The following is an 18,108-nucleotide window of genomic DNA, read 5'->3' on the forward strand; positions in this document are numbered from 1 at the left end:
AAACTCTCATTCTGTAGTCTCCACCCTTGTCCCTTTGTGTCAAACTTTCCTCATTAAAGGCTGCCATCAATGGTCCCCTTAGGTATATTTGCTAAGAAAATAAAGTTATAGAAGATAGAGAGGAAGAGGGCCTGGGAATGGACCTTCTGCTAGGGATTATCCTCCATATTATATATATATATATATGAGTCTGCTGTAAAGAAGAGAAGTGAAAATTAGCAGGTGTAAATCTTACACCTTCACGTTGGAAGCATATTACTTATGATGCTTAAGAATTCAACATGCCATGAACTTGAGGAAGTTCAAATCTACTCCATCATATGTGAATATACTTGATTCCATGTGTGGTCTTCCCTTGACTCTTTTTTTTAAAAGAACTCATGTAGAGGAGTTCTCATTTCACCATATCTTAATAGATATAAACTGTCAATAAGGTGTAGCTTCTGCTAGACAGTGTTTGATTTTTTTTTAAAAAAAGACTAAAATATACATTCTGTTTTCCATTTGATGAGCTGAAAGAGGAATGTGTATCCTACGTGTTCATTCAATTTGTCTCAGAAATTCTTCAAGAGAACATAAGTGCTCAAATCATATCTTCTGTAGAATTGGATACAAAGAAATATATGATTTGAGGCAGTTAATGAGAATCTTCATATTTTCCCTACTGTTATAGCTTTGGTGGGAGATAGGGCAAAGCTTCACACTCACTAAGATCAAGGCACTCCTATGTTCAGAAAGAAGATGCATTATTTAAACATTTAGCATATTTTCAGAGAGACCCTTTGATTTAGTTCCATCTGTGTCCTCTGTGCTGAGAGCTCTCTGTTGGCAGTTGGAGAGTAGGCAGGAGCATGGGAGGCCCCACGTGCTGCATGGCATCACAGCATGTATGTTCTACATGGCTGTTTCTTAGAATATTAAGCTACAGTCCCGGAATCAGTTTTCTCTAAAAGTTATTTTTTTTGTTAGCTTTAAACGACTGGCAATTTTTCAACTTCCTCTAGTCATATGGTTGATTTAAGTTGCTACTTATTTTAGAAATGTGTTGTTTTATTTTAGATTAAAATTTACAAATTTTGAGCATGTGCTTCTTTCTGAATTAGAGATTCAAACTTATTATCCTTCTAATTTATAATCATGATGACCTAAGGTCCACTTTAGATTGAACTCCTTTCATGTTTTACTGCAGTTCTTTGGACTTTGCTTGCTGGTATTTGAGATCATGGCTAATTTGAGAGGGATTACGAGCTCTTTAATCCGTGAAGTAGTTACAATACTCCCTGTATCTAATTTTCACCACTTGCAGAGCTAGCCAGGCGTCAGAATATTGGGGTGGAAATTGTCTAACCATGTTCATATAACTATAGCACCTTCAGGTGGGGGTATAGGAGATAACAAGTTGGTAGTTTAAATATGAGGGTATGCCTCCTTTGAATATAACAGGTCACTTCCTAGAATGATGTTCCTGTTGGAAACAGATGGCATCCTCAAAAGGGTGGTTGAAGAGGGATTAAGGAAGGTACCATTTATATTTGTAGACAGACTTAAGAGAAACTGACGAGGATAGTGAAGCACATTGGGGCTAGCAACAGCAGAAAGGTATTACCATTCCTGGGCCTGAAGGACAAGTGATTATCAGAGCTGGGAGATGGGCAGCTTGACAAGAGCTGTGGCCTATGGAAGAGGAAATAGTCTCTGCTGATGTCTCTCTTCTTTCCCTCTTATCTTCTTCTAGTGCCTTCTATCAACTAAACCCAACCAGAAGCTACGTGCAAGGGAGATTCCCAGAGCAGAGAGAAAGGTGAGGAAGTGTAGAGGCCGAATCTGGCAGGGCAGAATTTCCATCACAGGCTACCTCTTTTGTCCCTCAGCATCCATTCTTGATGCTTTGTCTGAGTGGAAATCTTATGTCCCTATTAAGGGGTGGGTGATGTTCATTCAGTCACACTTTCCCCCATAAATAGAAATCATTAAACATCGCTAGAGTGATTTCTACAAAGTTGCACAACCCCCCTTACTATCTATATGCACCTTGACTGAGCTTTTTACCATGCTGGGTGACACAAATCCCAGAATATGAATTCTTACTGGTTCTATCTTTATTAGGTTGTTTTCTATTGACTAGGCTATTGGGTAAGGGACTACTAAGAGGTGCCCAGTGAATCTCTTAAGTTCCAGCCAGAGTCTTCCTTGCCTTCATTGTGAGGCAGCAAACCAATTTCTAGTTGCTAATTCACATCAGTCACTCAGTCAGCAGGATGATATACTTCTCTCCCTGTTCTTCTCTCCCAGTCTCAGCTCCTTTTAAGATAACTGTGTTCTTTAGTGGAACAATGCCTCTCCTAAGCATAAAACCCACCAAATTCACTAAGCTCCATGATTCAGGTACCAGAGCATAAATTTCTTAAGTCAATTATTTGACGTAATGATAAGAAGGGGCCATCCCTTCTCCATCTTTTAGTTATAGGTTATTAAATTTTGACTATAGTTATGGCAGTGTCCTATGCTGGCTACTGATTAAACATTATACTGAATTTTAAAGGAGTATAAATCTCAGAAACCTCACAGGATGGTATCTCAGATGTATATCAAATGAGCCTTCTTATGGCGATTCCATTATTTTTTCAAGCCAGTTTTTCTTTTTTTAATGTTCCAACAAAACTTTATTTACAAAAGCAAATGGTGGGTCAGATTTGGTACATGAGCTGTAGTTTGCCAATTTCTGCTTTAGATGGTCAAAAAACATTCCTTTTATCCTTGACATTTTGAAATTTCCTAATGAACTATCTATAGACTTATTAAAAAAATTTTTTTCCACATCTTTATTGGAGTATAATTGTTTTACAATGTTGTGTTAGTTTCTGCTGTACAACAAAGTGAATCAGCTCTATGTATACATATATCCCCATATCCCCTCCCTCTTGAGCCTCCTTCCCACCCTCCCTACCCCACCCCTTTAGGTCGTCACAAAGCATTGAGTTGATCTCCCTGTGCTTTGGGGCTGCTTCCCACTAGCTATCTATTTGACATTTGATAGTGTATATGCGTCAGTGTTACTCTCTCACATTGTCCCAGCTTCCCCTCCTCCCCATGTCCTCAAGTCCGTTCTCTATGTCTGCATCTTTATTTCTGCTCTGCCACTAGGTTCATCAGTACCATTTTTTTTGGATTCTATATATATACATTAGCATACGGTATTTGTTTTTCTCTTTCTGACTTACTTCACTCTGTATGACAGACTCTAGTTCCATTCACCTCACTACAAATAACTCAGTTTCGTTCCTTTTTATGGTTGAGTAATATTCCATTGTATATATGTGCCATATCTTCTTTATCCATTCATTTGTCGATGGACACTTAGGTTGCTTCCATGTCCTGGCTATTGTAAATAGTGCTGCAATGAACATTGTGGTACATGTCTCTTTTTGAATTATGGTTCTGTAAGGGTATATGCCCAGTAGTGGGATTGCTGGGTCATATGGTAGTTCTATTTTTAGTTTTTTTAATGAACCTCCATACTGTTCTCCATAGTGGCTGTATCAATTTACATTCCCACCAACAGTGCAGGAGGGTTCCCTTTTCTCCACACCCTCTCCAGCATTTATTGTTTGTAGATTTTTTGATGATGGCTATTCTGACTGGTGTGAGGTGATACCTCATTGTGGTTTTGACTTGCATTTCTCTAATGATTCGTGATGTTGAGCATCTTTTCATGTGTTTGTTGGCAATCTGTATGTCTTCTTTGGAGAAATATCTATTTAAGTCTTCTGCCCATTTTTGGATTGGGTTTTTTGCTTTTTGATATTGAGCTACATGAGCTGCTTGCATATTTTGGAGATTAATCCTTTGTCAGTTGCTTTGTTTGCAAATATTTTCTCCCATTTTGAGGGTTGTCTTTTTGTCTTGTTTCTGGTTTCCCTTGCTGTACAAAAGCTTTGAAGTTTCATTAGGTCCCATTTGTTTATTTTTGTTTTTATTTCCATTTCTCTAGGAGGTGGGTCAAAAAGGATCTTGTTGTGATTTATGTCAAAGAGTGTTCTGCCTATGTTTTCATAGTGTCTAAGCCAGTTGTTTCATATTGATAAGGCACATGGTAATGTGGGTGTGGGCCCCGTTTTACAATTCTTCCACCATAAAGTAAGTTGGTCTGTCAGAAGTAATGTGGTGTGAGATGTCATGGTACAGGAGAAGGCATTGCGTAAGTCCACAGATGGTGGAGCTGGCAAAATCATCAAAGGGAATGAAAGCCAATGACAGAAGATGTCCAATGGCTGGCTGGGTCCCCAGTGAACAGTGCCATATTAGGAGCTCAGAGTTTGCCTCAGCAGTGGTGGTAAAGGGAAAAGGAAAGAATCACCAGGACTCAATGGGAGCTCAAGCATAGGAGAGGTATAGCCCAGGAAATGTAGAAGAAAAATAGCTACTCACACATTGCAGATCATCAAAAAAAGAGCTGAAGAAAAAAATACCCTGGCTTATTTTATAAGACATCTCCTTCTGGTCTTATACAACCAAAAGCCAGAGGGCAAGACTGTTTGATGCAGTCCATAAAGTCAGTTTCCAGAATCCAGAATATGGGGTTGGGTAGAGAAGGGTGGAGAGTGGATCTCAAAAAGGTAAATGGAGACCTTCCCAAACTGTCACACAGTCCATTGAGTAAAAGCAGAATCAAATCTGATGTAGCCACAATGCTGAAAGCCCTTTAAAGGCTCTCAAACTCAATAAACCACACTGAATTATTATCGAACATATCTTGATGGTCAGGCAGCCTGACTTCAAATCCTGTTTATTAGTTGAGTAGCCCTGGACAAGCTTCTTAAGCAATCTGATTCCCATATCAAGATACTTTAAAAAATGGGTACCATACATGCTCTAAATCAGCCTTCAATATGTGGTATTGTTTCCTCATAGCCAGGATTCACAGGTCCAGGAATCAAGGGGTGGAAATTGGAGAGGCACCACTCAGCCCTAGTGATCCATCAACAAAATTTTTGCTTCCAGTCCCATATCCTTATGCTCTGCTGGCCTAGAGGTGTTAGTTCCAAAGAGAGGAGTGCTTCTACTGGGAGACACAACAACGAACGAGCCCAGTGAACTGGAGGTTGAGGCTGCCACCTAGTCACTTTGGGCTCCTCATGCTTCTGAGTCAACAGATAAAGAAAAGACTTAGTGTACTGGCTGGGAAAATTGATCCTGGTTACCAAAGGCAAATCAGACTGTTGCTACCCAATGTAGGGAAGGATGAGTATATCTCAAATATAGAAAATCCCTTAGGGCTTTTCTTAGTACTACCATGCCTTAAGATTAAAGTTAACAGAAAACTAAAACCACCCAATTCAGGTAGGGATACTAATGGCCTGACTCTTCAAGAATGAAGGTTTGGGTTACCCCACCAGGCAAGGAATCACAACCAGCTGAGGTACTTGCTAAAGGCGAGGGGATTATGAAATGGATAGTAGAAGAAAGTAGTTATAAATAACACTTACGACTACATGGCCAGTTGTAGAAATGAGGACTATAATTGTTATGAGAATTTCTTCCTTATTTTGTTAGGAATATGTTTGTGTGTATGCTATTAAGCAAATATATTTTTTCTTCCCCTTTTTATTGTCTTATAACATAACTTTACATTATAGTATTTAAGTATTGTTAACTTTACATTGTAGTAATTAAGTTATAGAATATCAAGGAGAAGATTGAATATCACCCAAGGACTTTGCATCCCCTTTGGGGAAAGCGTTAGTGCTTTTTCAGTTGTATATAGGATAGCTGTATCATGTGAGAAGTAAGTGTGACTTTGCTCTTGTCCTGGCGATTAAGCATGATTTAAGGAGACGCATCTTGGTGCTAAGTTGACTGCAGTGGTTAAGTTTTATATGTCAATTTGGCAGGGGTGTAGTACCGAGTTGTTTGGCCAAGCACTAGACTGGATATTTCTGTGAACATATTTTGTAGATGTGATTAATGTATATAATCAGTTGACTTTAAGGAAAGAAGATTACCCTTGATAATGTGCGTGGGCCTCATCCAGTCGATCAGTTGAAGACCATAGAGCAAAAACCAAAGTTACCTGAAAAGAAGGAATTCTGCCTTAAGACTGCAAAATGGAAATCCTGCCTGAGTCTCCAGCCTCCTGGCTTGCCTCAAAGGTTTCAGACAAATGACCACAACACTAACTCCTGTCTGAGTTTCCAGCTCGCTGGCCTGCCTTATATGTTTCAAACTAAAGACTACAACTTCACTCTTGCTTGAGTTTCTAGCCTGTTACAATAATCTATCAGTTTTGGACTTGCCACCCCCGTAACCATAAGCCAATTTCTTAAAATCTATCTGTCTGTCTATCTATCCATCCATCCATCCATCTATCACCTATCTTATTTGTTCTGTTTCTCTGAAGAATCCTGACTGATACAGGCGCTAAAACTACTTCCTTTCTGTAGATGTCGTTCACATTAAATGAAATAACATATGTAAGTGTGATGTGAGTTGGGTGCTTTAGTTGCAAGAAACAAATAATTTAACTCAGATTGGCTTACACAGTAAATGTATATTCATGGTTTATGTGCTAGGTTAGTTTTTCCACACTTGGTACAACCAATACATGTACTATATCAAGTGCCCTTTTAAAAAATGTGATATTTATTGACTTCCGTAGTGAGGTTCAGCTTCATGTTCCTCAATCAATAGAATGACACAGAGGCAATCCTGCCTGAATTTTGTAGTTAAACCATCAAAGACAACATTGCTTGTGTGTGTGTGTGTGTGTGTGTGTGTGTGTGTTTGTGTTTGTGCATACATGCATGCGTGTCTCTTTCTCCTTTGTCTGTGTGCTTTCCTTTCCTTTGTAACCTAGCTACCATGGTGAGAGGAAGCTCACCCCACATGAGGAGGCCATATCTAGGTGTTTCAGCCAACAACCGCAACTAGTTCTCCAGCTGACAGCCAGCATCAGTTCCAAATGTGTGAGTGAACAAGCTGCAAATGACTCCAGCCCGCAGCCTTCAACCCGTCAAGTATTTTACTTGATGACCTCTAATTGTGGAGCAGAGATAAGATATCCTACAGTGTTCTGTCTGAATTCCTGACCTATAGAAACATAAGAGAAAATAAGTATTATTGTTATTTTAAGCCAATAAATTTTAGGGTAATTTGTCATGTAGTAATATGTAATGAATACAACTTGCTTTATTGAAGAAAAATCTAAAGGTGGTATAATTTTTAGGCATGATTTGATCATAGATTGTCTATGTTTCTCTGTGATTTTTTTTCTAAGTTCTGGTTTCCTTTGTGTGTTGGCTTTATCTACTTACGGAAGGAAAATAGCTATATTGGTTCCATTGCCTCAGATCTATAGAATATATGGTCCAGAGCAAAGAGATAACTTTTGTTCAAGCATTCCCAGAAGAAATCCTGAAATTCAATGTGACTGAGCTATCTTAAGTCACCTGGCCACCTCTAAAATAATCTGAGGTCTAGGCATATGGAATTTAATTATTGGCTTATCTTGCTATATTTTTCCCATCCTTGGAATCACAGAAATTCTCAAACCTATATCAGGGGTTCTCAGGAAAACAGTAGATACTCTGGAAGCAACCACAGACTTCCACTGTAAACACATGACATAATGTTTGATATACAAGTTCTTTATATATGATAGTTACGATTATTATGTAGTTTATCCTTAGGGTCAAATACTTTCGCATGTATTACGTTAGAATTCATCAGTCACCCAATCTTTTCATTACTGTCTCACTCAAGGAGATACAAACAATGCCAATTTCCCCTTTAATTTCAAGGTTAACTGTTTCTATAAAGCTTAGTAAATGTGTATATCCCTATATGAGTTAGCTACAGCATTCACAGGCTGTGTTTAAAATTAAGCCATTCTACACATTCTTTCTTGAAATTGTCTCCAGAATACTTGGCAATGTTAGGAGACAGCATATGTTTAATGTTGTCAAGAGCAGAGTCATTTTAGCAAAAGTCTGGAATAGCACTTTAAATCTACAGAATTACACCCCTCAGAGGTCCTAGAATAGCACTTAATAAGTATAGAAGGCAGAGAAGTTGGAGTTCATACGTGATGTAAGATATAACAAGTTAGTGTTAGTGGTTAGAGTATTTCTCAAATTATTTTCTGGAGAATGTCATTTTGGGGAAAAAAAGTTTTTAGAAGTTAAGTATGTTTGGAAAATGTAATGCACTATCTTGACCTTTTGGAAACTCAGGATGCAGGTTAAGTTATTGAGGGACCTAAAAAGCTATATAGTAAAGGGACTGTTTAATTTTGCTAACCCAGCTTTTCCTAAACAGGTTTAGAAAACAAAGATGGACCGCTTATTTTTAAGAGATATTCATCATTAAAAATGGAAATAATAGTGCCATGTGTACTAGGGAGTCAAATGATGAAGTATGGTTTATTGTTAATAAAAATGAGCTACAAAACAAGAAATTAGTTGTTTGAAGCCTTAAAGTAGTGAAAAATGAGGAAGAATATAAGCCATACTAATGTCTTTTTAAAATGACAATTTTCAATTTCAGCTAAGAAGGAGTAAACCTATTTCAGCTTATTTTTCCCAGTAATAATAACTAAAATCCCAGGGCAGAGTTTATTAAGAAACTATCTGATGACTCTGAAAAGTAAATAATAGCAGGCAGATTCAGGAGAAAAATCAAACCCCAAAATGACTAATAAGAGTAGTAAGTTTCCTGTTTGAGGTTTTTTCTTTTTCTTATCTGCTGGCTTAGATTCTAGGCAGTCTGAATCATGGAATTTCACAGTGGGCATGGACAGGAAAAGTTCCAGGAAAAATCTATTTTCAGCTGGAGAACCAGGAAGTGGGCCTCTGTGGGATGGAAAGAATGTGTGTGTGTGTGCGCGTGTGCGCGTGTACATGTGCATGCATGCAAATCTCTGTATTTTTTTTTACTCTTTTTTTTTTGCACGTTGGCTCTGATGTGAGGCAAGACCTATTCATTAAACAACACTCCTGTGCTGGCAGTAGTAGTGGCGGCAGCAGCTTCATCGTTTAAAACACCGAGAGAAGGGCTTCCCTGGTGGCGCAGTGGTTGAGAGTCCGCCTGCCAATGCAGGGGACGCGGGTCCGTGCCCCGGTCCGGGAAGATCCCACATGCCGCGGAGCGGCTGGGCCCGTGAGCCATGGCCACTGAGCTTGCGCGTCCAGAGCCTGTGCTCCGCAACGGGAGAGGCCACAACAGTGAGAGGCCCACGTACTCCAAAAACAAACACAAAACACCGAGAGAAAACCCTTCTCTCTGACCAGAGGAATTAACAAAGAGATGTATGCAATCTGAAGTATGTAGAGGGGATCCCAGAGTAAATTACTTTTACTCTCTTTTCACTCATTACTTTGTCCAGAGGAAGATCCACTTATGGGAAGTGTGTAAAGGAGGCTAAAACTCTGGCTATCTAGCTAGGACTCCAGGAAAGGAGTCCTTGGAAACCAGGAATTATGAGAGAAACAATGGAAGAGAGAGGATTAAATATTTAAATCTGAGTCTGAAGTCCTAGGCTAATCCTTGGGCTGTACTGTGGAACTGAAACAAAGCACCATAGTAAACCTTTGAGAACTCAATTATGGTGAAGACCACTGTCCAGGTTCCAGGCTTGTCTTTGGATAGTACACATGCAAAGTGCACCAAAGTAACTCACAAAAGCTTTGAAAACTAAACTGATATTGGAACCACAATCCACAAAATACAGTTTGGAACTTGTGATCTGAACCTAACTGGGTTGACTGCATGCTAAAATAAACAAACAAAGAAAAAAATTAAAATTCTCTAGAGGTTTTTAATACTACTCACAGGCTCATAATATTTAAAATATCCAGGATACATCCAAAATTACTTGACGTATGAAGAACCAGGAAAACGTTAATTTGCTCAGAGGAAGAGATAATCAACAAATAGCAGCCCTCAGATGATCCCAGTGTTGGAATTAGACAATATAATAAAGCAAGTACCATAACTTTGCTCCTGAAATAAGGGCAAACACTCTTGAAATTATAATGGAAAGCTAGAGGTTCATAGAAAAGAGATAGAGGCTACAAAAAAATTAAATTGAAATTTTAAAATGAAATAATGCAATAACAGAAAAAAGTTCACTGGATGTGCTCAGTGTAGATGAGAGTGGGATCGTGAATTTGAATATAAATTAATAGAAATTATTCAAAGTGTACAACAGAGGAAAAACCAATATAGAAGTGAAGTGAGTGTTGGAAACTTGTGGGAAATTATCAAACATATCATTGAAGACTAAGGAAAGGAGAAAGAGACTGATGCAAACAATTTTAAAAAAATGATTTAAAACATCCCAAATTATTGAAGAACAATGAATTTACAGAGTCAAGGAGCTCAGTGAAAATCAAACAAGATGAACTCAAAGAAAATATCACCTATATATATTGTAATCAAACTAATGAAAGCCAATGATAAAAATATTAGAAACCATGGAGCACAGAAGAGAGTAGAACAATATTTTTTAATGTGATGAATGAGAATAAGTGTCAACCCAGAATTCTACAACATGCAAAAATATCCTTCAAGAATGAAAGTGAAATGAAGACAGTCTCAGATGAAGGAAAACAGGGAATTCATTGCCAATAGGCTTCCTCTAAAACAAATGTTAAAGAATAGCCTTTAGCTAAAGAAAAACGATTACAGAGGAAATAATAGAAATTTAAGAATGGAGGAAGAGCAATACAACTAATAAATATATGGGTAAATATAATAGCCTACTTTTATCCTCTTAAGTTTCTTAAACTATATACAGGCATACCTCAGAGATATTGCAGGTTCAATTCCAGACCATTGCAATAAAGCAAGTCACATGAATTTTTTGGTTTCCCAGTGCATATAAAATTTATCTTTCATTATACTGCAGTCTATTAAATGTGCAATAGCACTAAGTCTAAAAAAATGTACATACCTTAGTTAAAAAATACTTTATTACTAAAAAATGCCAACTGTTGTCTGACAATGCAGGGTTGCCAGAAACCTTCAATCTGTAAAAATGCAATACCTGCAAAGTACAATAAAGTGAATCACAATAAAATGAGGTATTCCTGTATGATTCCTGAAAGCAAAAATATAAGATTGTATGTTGGGATTAAAATATACATAGATCTGATTCATTTGTATTCATATGTACTCAATTATTGCTGCCATAAAAATAACAACTTTAGCAATTTAAACAATACAAATTTTTTATCTTATATTCTGTACATCAGAAGTCTGACATGAGTTTCACTGGGCTAAAATCATAGTGTTTGCTGTGTTCTTTTCTGGAAGCTGTAGAGGACGTTACTCATTCAGGGTGTTGGTAGAATTCATTTTCTTTTTAAAAAATTTTATTTATTTATTTTATACAGCAGGTTCTTATTAGTTATCTGTTTTATACTTATTAGTGTATATATGTCAATCTCAATCTCCCAATTCATCTCACCACTGCCGCCCCACCGTTCCCCACTTTGTGTCCATACGTTGGTTCTCTACATCTGTGTCTCTAGTTCTGCCTTGCAAACCGGTTCATCTGTACCATTTTTCTAGATTCCACATATATGCATTAATATACGATATTTGTTTTTCTCTTTCTGACTTACTTCACTCTGTATGACAGTCTCTAAGTCCATTCACATCTCTACAAATGACCCAATTTTGTTCCTTTTTATGGCTGAGTAATATTCCATTGTATATATGTACCACATCTTCTTTATCCGTTTGTCTGTCGATGGGCATTTAGGTTGCTTCCATGACCTGGCTATTGTAAATAGTGCTGCAATGAATATTGAGGTGCATGTGTTTTTTTGAATTATGGTTTTCTCAGGGTATATGCCCAGTAGTGGGATTGCTGGGTCATATGGTAGTTCTATTTTTAGTTTTTTAAGGAACCTCCATACTGTTCTCCATAGTGGCTATATCAACTTACATTCCCATCAACAGTGCAAGAGGGTTCCCTTTTCTCCACACCCTCTCCAGCATTTGTTGTTTGTAGATTTTCTGATGATGCCCATTCTAACTGGTGTGAGGTGATACCGTATTGTAGTTTTGATTTGCATTCCTCTAATGATTAGTGAGCATTCTTTCATGTGTTTGTTGGCAATCTGTATGTCTTCTTTGGAAAAATGTCTATTTAAAACCTGCCCATTTTTTGATTAGGTTGTTTGTTTTTTTAATATTGAGCTGCATGAATTGTTTATATATTTTGGAGATTAATCCTTTGTCCGTTGATCCATTTGCAAATATATTCTCCCATTCTGAGGGTTGTCTTTTCATCTTGTTTATAGATTCCTTTGCTGTGCAAAAGCTTTTAAGTTTTGTTAGGTCCCATTTGTTTATTTTTGTTTTTATATCCATTACTCTAGGAGGTGGGTCAAAAAAAGATCTTGCTGTGATTTAGTCATAGAGTGTTCTTCTTATGTTTTCCTCTAAGAGTTTTATAGTGCCTAGTCTTACATTTAGGTCTTTAATCCATTTTGAGTTTATTTTTGTGTATGGTGTTAGGGACTGTTCTAATTTCATTATTTTACATGTACCTTTCCAATTTTCCCAGCACCACTTATTGAAGAGACTTTCTTTTCTCCATTGTATATCCTTGCCTCCTTTGTCACAGATTAGTTGACCATAGGTGCATGGGTTTATCTCCTGGCTTTCTATCCTGTTCCATTGATCTATATTTCTTTTTTTGTGCCAGTACCATATTATCTTGATTACTGTAGCTTTGTAGTATAGTCTGAAGTCAGGGAATCTGATTTCTCTAGCTCCATTTTTTTCCCTCAAGATTGCTTTGGCTATTCGGGGTCTTTGGTGTTTCCATACAAATTTTAAGATTTTTTGTTCTAGTTCTGTGAAAAATGCCATTGGTAATTTGATAGGGATTGCATTGAATCTCTAGACTGCTTTGGGTAATATAATCATTTTCAGAATATTGATTCTTCCAATCCATAAGCATGGTATATCTCTCCATCTGTTAGTGTCATCTTTGATTTCTTTGATCAGTGTCTTATAGTTGTCTGAGTACAGTTCTTTTACCTCCTTAGGCAGGTTTATTCCTAGGTATTTTATTCTTTTTGTTGCAATGGTGAATGAGATTATTTCCTTAATTTCTTTCTCTGATCTTTCATTGTTAGTGTATAGGAATGAAAGAGATTTCTGTGCATTAATTTTGTATCCTGCAACTTTACCAAATTCAATTAATTAGCTCTAGTAGTTTTCTGGTGTCATCTTTAGATTTCTCTATGTATAGTATCATGTCATCTGCAAACAGTGACAGTTTTACTTCTTCTTTTCGAATTTGTATTCCTTTTATTTCATTTTCTTCTCTGATTGCTGTGGCTAGGAATTCCAAAACTGTAATGAATTATAGTGGTAAGAGTGGACATCCTTGTCTTGTTCCTGATCTTAGAGGAAATGCTTTCAATTTTTCACCATTGAGAACTATGTTTGCTGTGGGTTTGTTGTATATGGCCTTTATTATGTTGAGGTAGGTTTCCTCTATGCTCACTTTCTGGAGAGTTTTTATCATAAATCGGTGTTGAATTTTTTCAAATGATTTTTCTGCATCTATTGAGTTGGTCATATGGTTTTTATTTTCAGTTTGTTAATATGGTGTATCACATTGATTGATTTGTGTATATTGAAGAATCCTTGTATTCCTGGGATAAATCCCACTTGATCATGGTGTATGATCCTTTTAATGTGTTGTTGGATTCTGTTTGCTAGTAATTGTTGAGGATTTTTGCAATTATATTCATCAGTCATATTGGTCTGTAATTTTCATTTTGGGTAGTATCTTTGTCTGATTTTGGTATCAGGGTGGTGGTGGCCTCATAGAATGAGTTTGCTTCTTTCTCTGCAATTTTTTGGAAGAGTTTGAGAAAGATGGATGTTAGCTCTTCTCTAAATGTTTGACAGAATTCACCTGTGAAGCCATCTGGTCCTAGACTTCTTTGGTTGGAAGATTTTTAATCACAGTTTCAATTTCATTACCTGTGATTTGTCTGTTCATATTTTGTATTTCTTCTTGGTTCAGTATTGGAAGGCTATACCTTTCTAAGTGTTTGCCCATTTCTTCCAGGTTTTCCATTTTATTGGCATAGAGTTGCTTGTTGTAGTCTCTTACGATGCTTTGTATTTCTGCAGTGTCTGTTGTAACTTCTCCTTTTTCACTTCTAATTTTATTGATTTGAGTCTTCTCCCTTTTTTTCTTGATGAGTCTGGCTAAAGTTTTATCAATTTTGCTTACCTTCTCAAAGAACCAGCTTTTAGTTTTATTGAACTTTGCTATTGTTTCTATTTCATTTATTTCTGCTCTGATCTTTATGGTTTCTTCCCTTCTACTAAGTTTGGGTTTTGTTTGTTCTTCTTTCTCTAGCTACTTTATGTGTAAGATTGGATTGTTTATTTGAGATTTTTCTTGTTTCTTGAGGTAGGATTGTATTACTATAAACGTCCCTCTTAGATCTGCTGTTGCTGCCTCCCATAGGCTTTGGATTGTCATGTTTTTGTTGTCATATGTCTCTAGGTATTTTTTGATTTCCTCTTTGATTTCTTCAGTGTTATCTTGGTTATTTAGTAACATATTGTTTTACCTCCATGTTTTTTGTTTTTTATGTTTTTTTCCCTGTAATTTATTTCTAATAGTGTTGTAGTTGGAAAAGATGCATGATATAATTTCAATTTTCTTAAATTTACTGAAGCTTGATTTGTGACCCAGGATGTGATCTATCCTGGAGAATGTTTTGTGCATACTTGGGAAGAAAGTGTAATCTGCTGTTTTCAGATGGAATGTCCTATAAATATCAGTTAAATCTATCTGGTCTGTTGTGTCATTTAAAGCTTATGTTTTCTTTTAATTTTCTCTCTGGATGATCTCCCTGTTGGTGTAAGTGAGGTGTTAAAGTCTCCCAGTATTATTGTGTTAGTGTTGATTTCCTCTTTTATAGCGTTAGCATTTGTCTTATGTATTGATGTGCTCCTATGTGGGGTGCATATATCTCTATAATTGCTATATATTCTTCTTGGTGGATCCCTTGATCACTATGTAGTGTCCTTCCTTGTCTCTTGTAACATTCTTTATTTTAATGTCTATTTTATCTGATATGACTATTGCTATTCCAGCTTTCTTTTGATTTCCATTTGCATGGAATATCTTTTTCCATCCCCTCACTTTCAGTCTGTATGTGTCCATAGGTGTGAAGTGGGTCTCTTGTAGACAGCATATATATGGGTCTTGTTTTTGTATCCATTTAGCGAACCTGTGTCTTTTTGTTGGAGCATTTAATCCATTTACATTTAAGGTAATTATCGATATGTATGTTCCTATTACCATTTTCTTAAATGTTTTGGGTTTGTTTTTGTAGGTCCTTTTCTTTTCTTTTGTCTCCCACTCAGAGAAGTTCCTTTAGCATTTGTTGTAGAGCTGGTTCGGTGGTGCTGAATTCTCTTAGCTTTTGCTTGTCTGTAAAGTTTTTGATTTCTCCATCAAATCTGAATGAGATCCGTGTTAGGTAGAGTAATCTTGGTTGTAGATTTTTCCCTTTCATCACTTTAAATATGTCCTGCCACTTATTTCTGCCTTTTCTTTCTTTTTTATTTCTTTTTCTTCTCTGATTACCCTGCTTGGACTTCCAAAACTATATTGAATAATAGTGAACCAAGTGTACCAAAATCAAGTAAAATATTTTCATTTTATATTTTGTTATTATATGTGACACAAAAATAAACTCTTAAAAGAAAAACAGTGTTTTGGGTTATTTTATCATGTGGCTTCATACCTGAAGTACTGTTTGGGGGTAGAAATCTTTTTGTGTTAAAATATTGGATCCATTGCTGTATATGCTGTTTCATAGCACAATGTTTTATTTTTTATCTTATCCTGCTTGTGTTTTATTTATTTATTTATTTTTGCGGTACGCGGGCCTCTCACTGTTGTGGCCTCTTCTGTTGCGGAGCACAGGCTCTGGACGCGCAGGCTCAGTGGCCATGGCTCACGGGCCCAGCCGCTCCGCGGCATGTGGGATCTTCCTTGACCGGGGCACAAACCCGTGTCCCCTGTATCGGCAGGCGGACTCTCAACCACTGCACCATCAGGGAAGCCCCCTGCTTGTGTTTTAAATGTCTGATTTTCTCTTAAGATACAAGCTGGAGAAAACTCTCTGCTTTTAAAGGGGCTCTTGTGATTAGATTAAGTACAGCCAGATAATTTCCCTATTTTAAGATCAACTGTGCCATATACCATAACAGTTATGTGGGTTACAACTCATCATATCCACAGGTGCTGGGTATTAGAGTGCTGAATCTTGAGGGCCATTCAGGAGTCAATACCAGGAGTCAGTGAACACTGGCAGCCAAGTAAAGAGTTGCCTAGCACTGAACACCAAAAGTTTTCAAATAATACAAAAGAAGCCAGGAGAAGTAAAGCAGAGAACTTAAGAGCAAGAAGATAAATTTTAAAACATAGACGTAAATCCAACAGTGTCAACAATTATATTAAATAAGTTAATCTGAACACACCAACTCAAAGACAGAGTTTGCCATATTGGATTAAAAACAGAACAACAAGCAAACAACATCCAATTTGTTTTACACTATCTACAGGAAATCTAGTTTATAAATAGTAGTATGGATAGATAAGTAAAAATTTGAAATATATATTGCATACAGACACTAACCAAAATAAAGTTGAATTGATGATATTAATATTAGACAATGTAAACTTTAGAACAAGGAATTATTAGGGATAAAGAGGAATGTTGCCTAATTAAGTACTCTGAGAAGATGTAATAAACCTAAGTGTGTCAGTACACCAAGAAGATACAATAAATGTTAATGTGTATTCACTTAATAACAGAACTTCAAACTACATGAAACAAAGTCTGATAGGGTTGAAGGAGAAATAAAGAAATCCACAAGTATATTTGGAAAATTCAGTATTTCTTTCTCTAATGAAAATCTGAAGGAATCTCCAAAAAAGTTACTAGAATTAATTAGTAGGTTTATCAGTGTTACAGTACATGACATTAAGATTTTAAAAATCATTTGTGTTTCTACATACCAGCTAAGAACAATTGCAAATGAAGATGTAAAAACAAAACAACAACAACAACAACAAAAAACAGTTCAACTTACATTATTTCCAAGTAATGAAGAACGTGGGTATAAATCTAACAAAAATATATGTTATATCTGTATGTGGGAAAACTACAAATGCTTGTTAAAAAAATTAAAGAATACCAAATAAGTAGAGAGATAGACAAAGTTTATGGATTGAAAGGCTCAGTATTGTTCAGATGTAATTTTTCCCAAATTGATCTACAGGTTGAAACAGTCTCAACCAAAATGCCAGCAGGGTATCTTGTAGTTATTGAAAAGTGAATATAACATTTATTTGGACAGGAAAAGAAACTGGAAATGCCAAACAAATTTGAAAAATAGCAAAGTTTGGGAATCCATATTATCTGATTTTAAGACTTACCCTACCATTATTGTACTCAGTGTGGTATTGGCAAAAGCATAGACACAGATTAATGGAACAGAATAGAATACAAAAATAAACCCATACAAATGAAGATGATGATTTCTGGCAAAGATGTAAAAACAATTTAAAAAGAAAGCATAGTGTTTTTTAAAAAATGGTGCTAGTGCATTTGTAAACCTGTGTATAAAAATATGAATCTAAATATATATATCATGCCTTATACAGAAATGAACTTAAATTATATACCTAAATGTAAGATGTAAAAGTATAAAAATTTTTGGAAAAAGAATAGAAAGTTTTGGGGACTTTAGGTTAGGCAAAGTGTCTTTAGATATCTCAAAGATAAAATACATACAAGAAAAAAAAAGATAAATGATATTTACCAAAATTTAAAACTTTTTCTTTGCAAAAGACATTGTCAAGAGATTGAGAAGACTGGAGAACATATTTGCAAATCACATATCTAATAAAGGGCTTGTATTTGAGTACATAAACAGCATTTAAAAGTAAAAAAATAAGTAAACAACTCACTAAAAAGGAAAAAAAAAGATTTGAAGAGAAACTTCACCAAAGAAAAGACAAATGAGCTGATGAAAGATACTCAAGAAAAT

Source organism: Lagenorhynchus albirostris, chromosome 5, assembly GCF_949774975.1.
Source record: "Lagenorhynchus albirostris chromosome 5, mLagAlb1.1, whole genome shotgun sequence".
Taxonomy (NCBI): Eukaryota; Metazoa; Chordata; class Mammalia; order Artiodactyla; family Delphinidae; genus Lagenorhynchus; species Lagenorhynchus albirostris.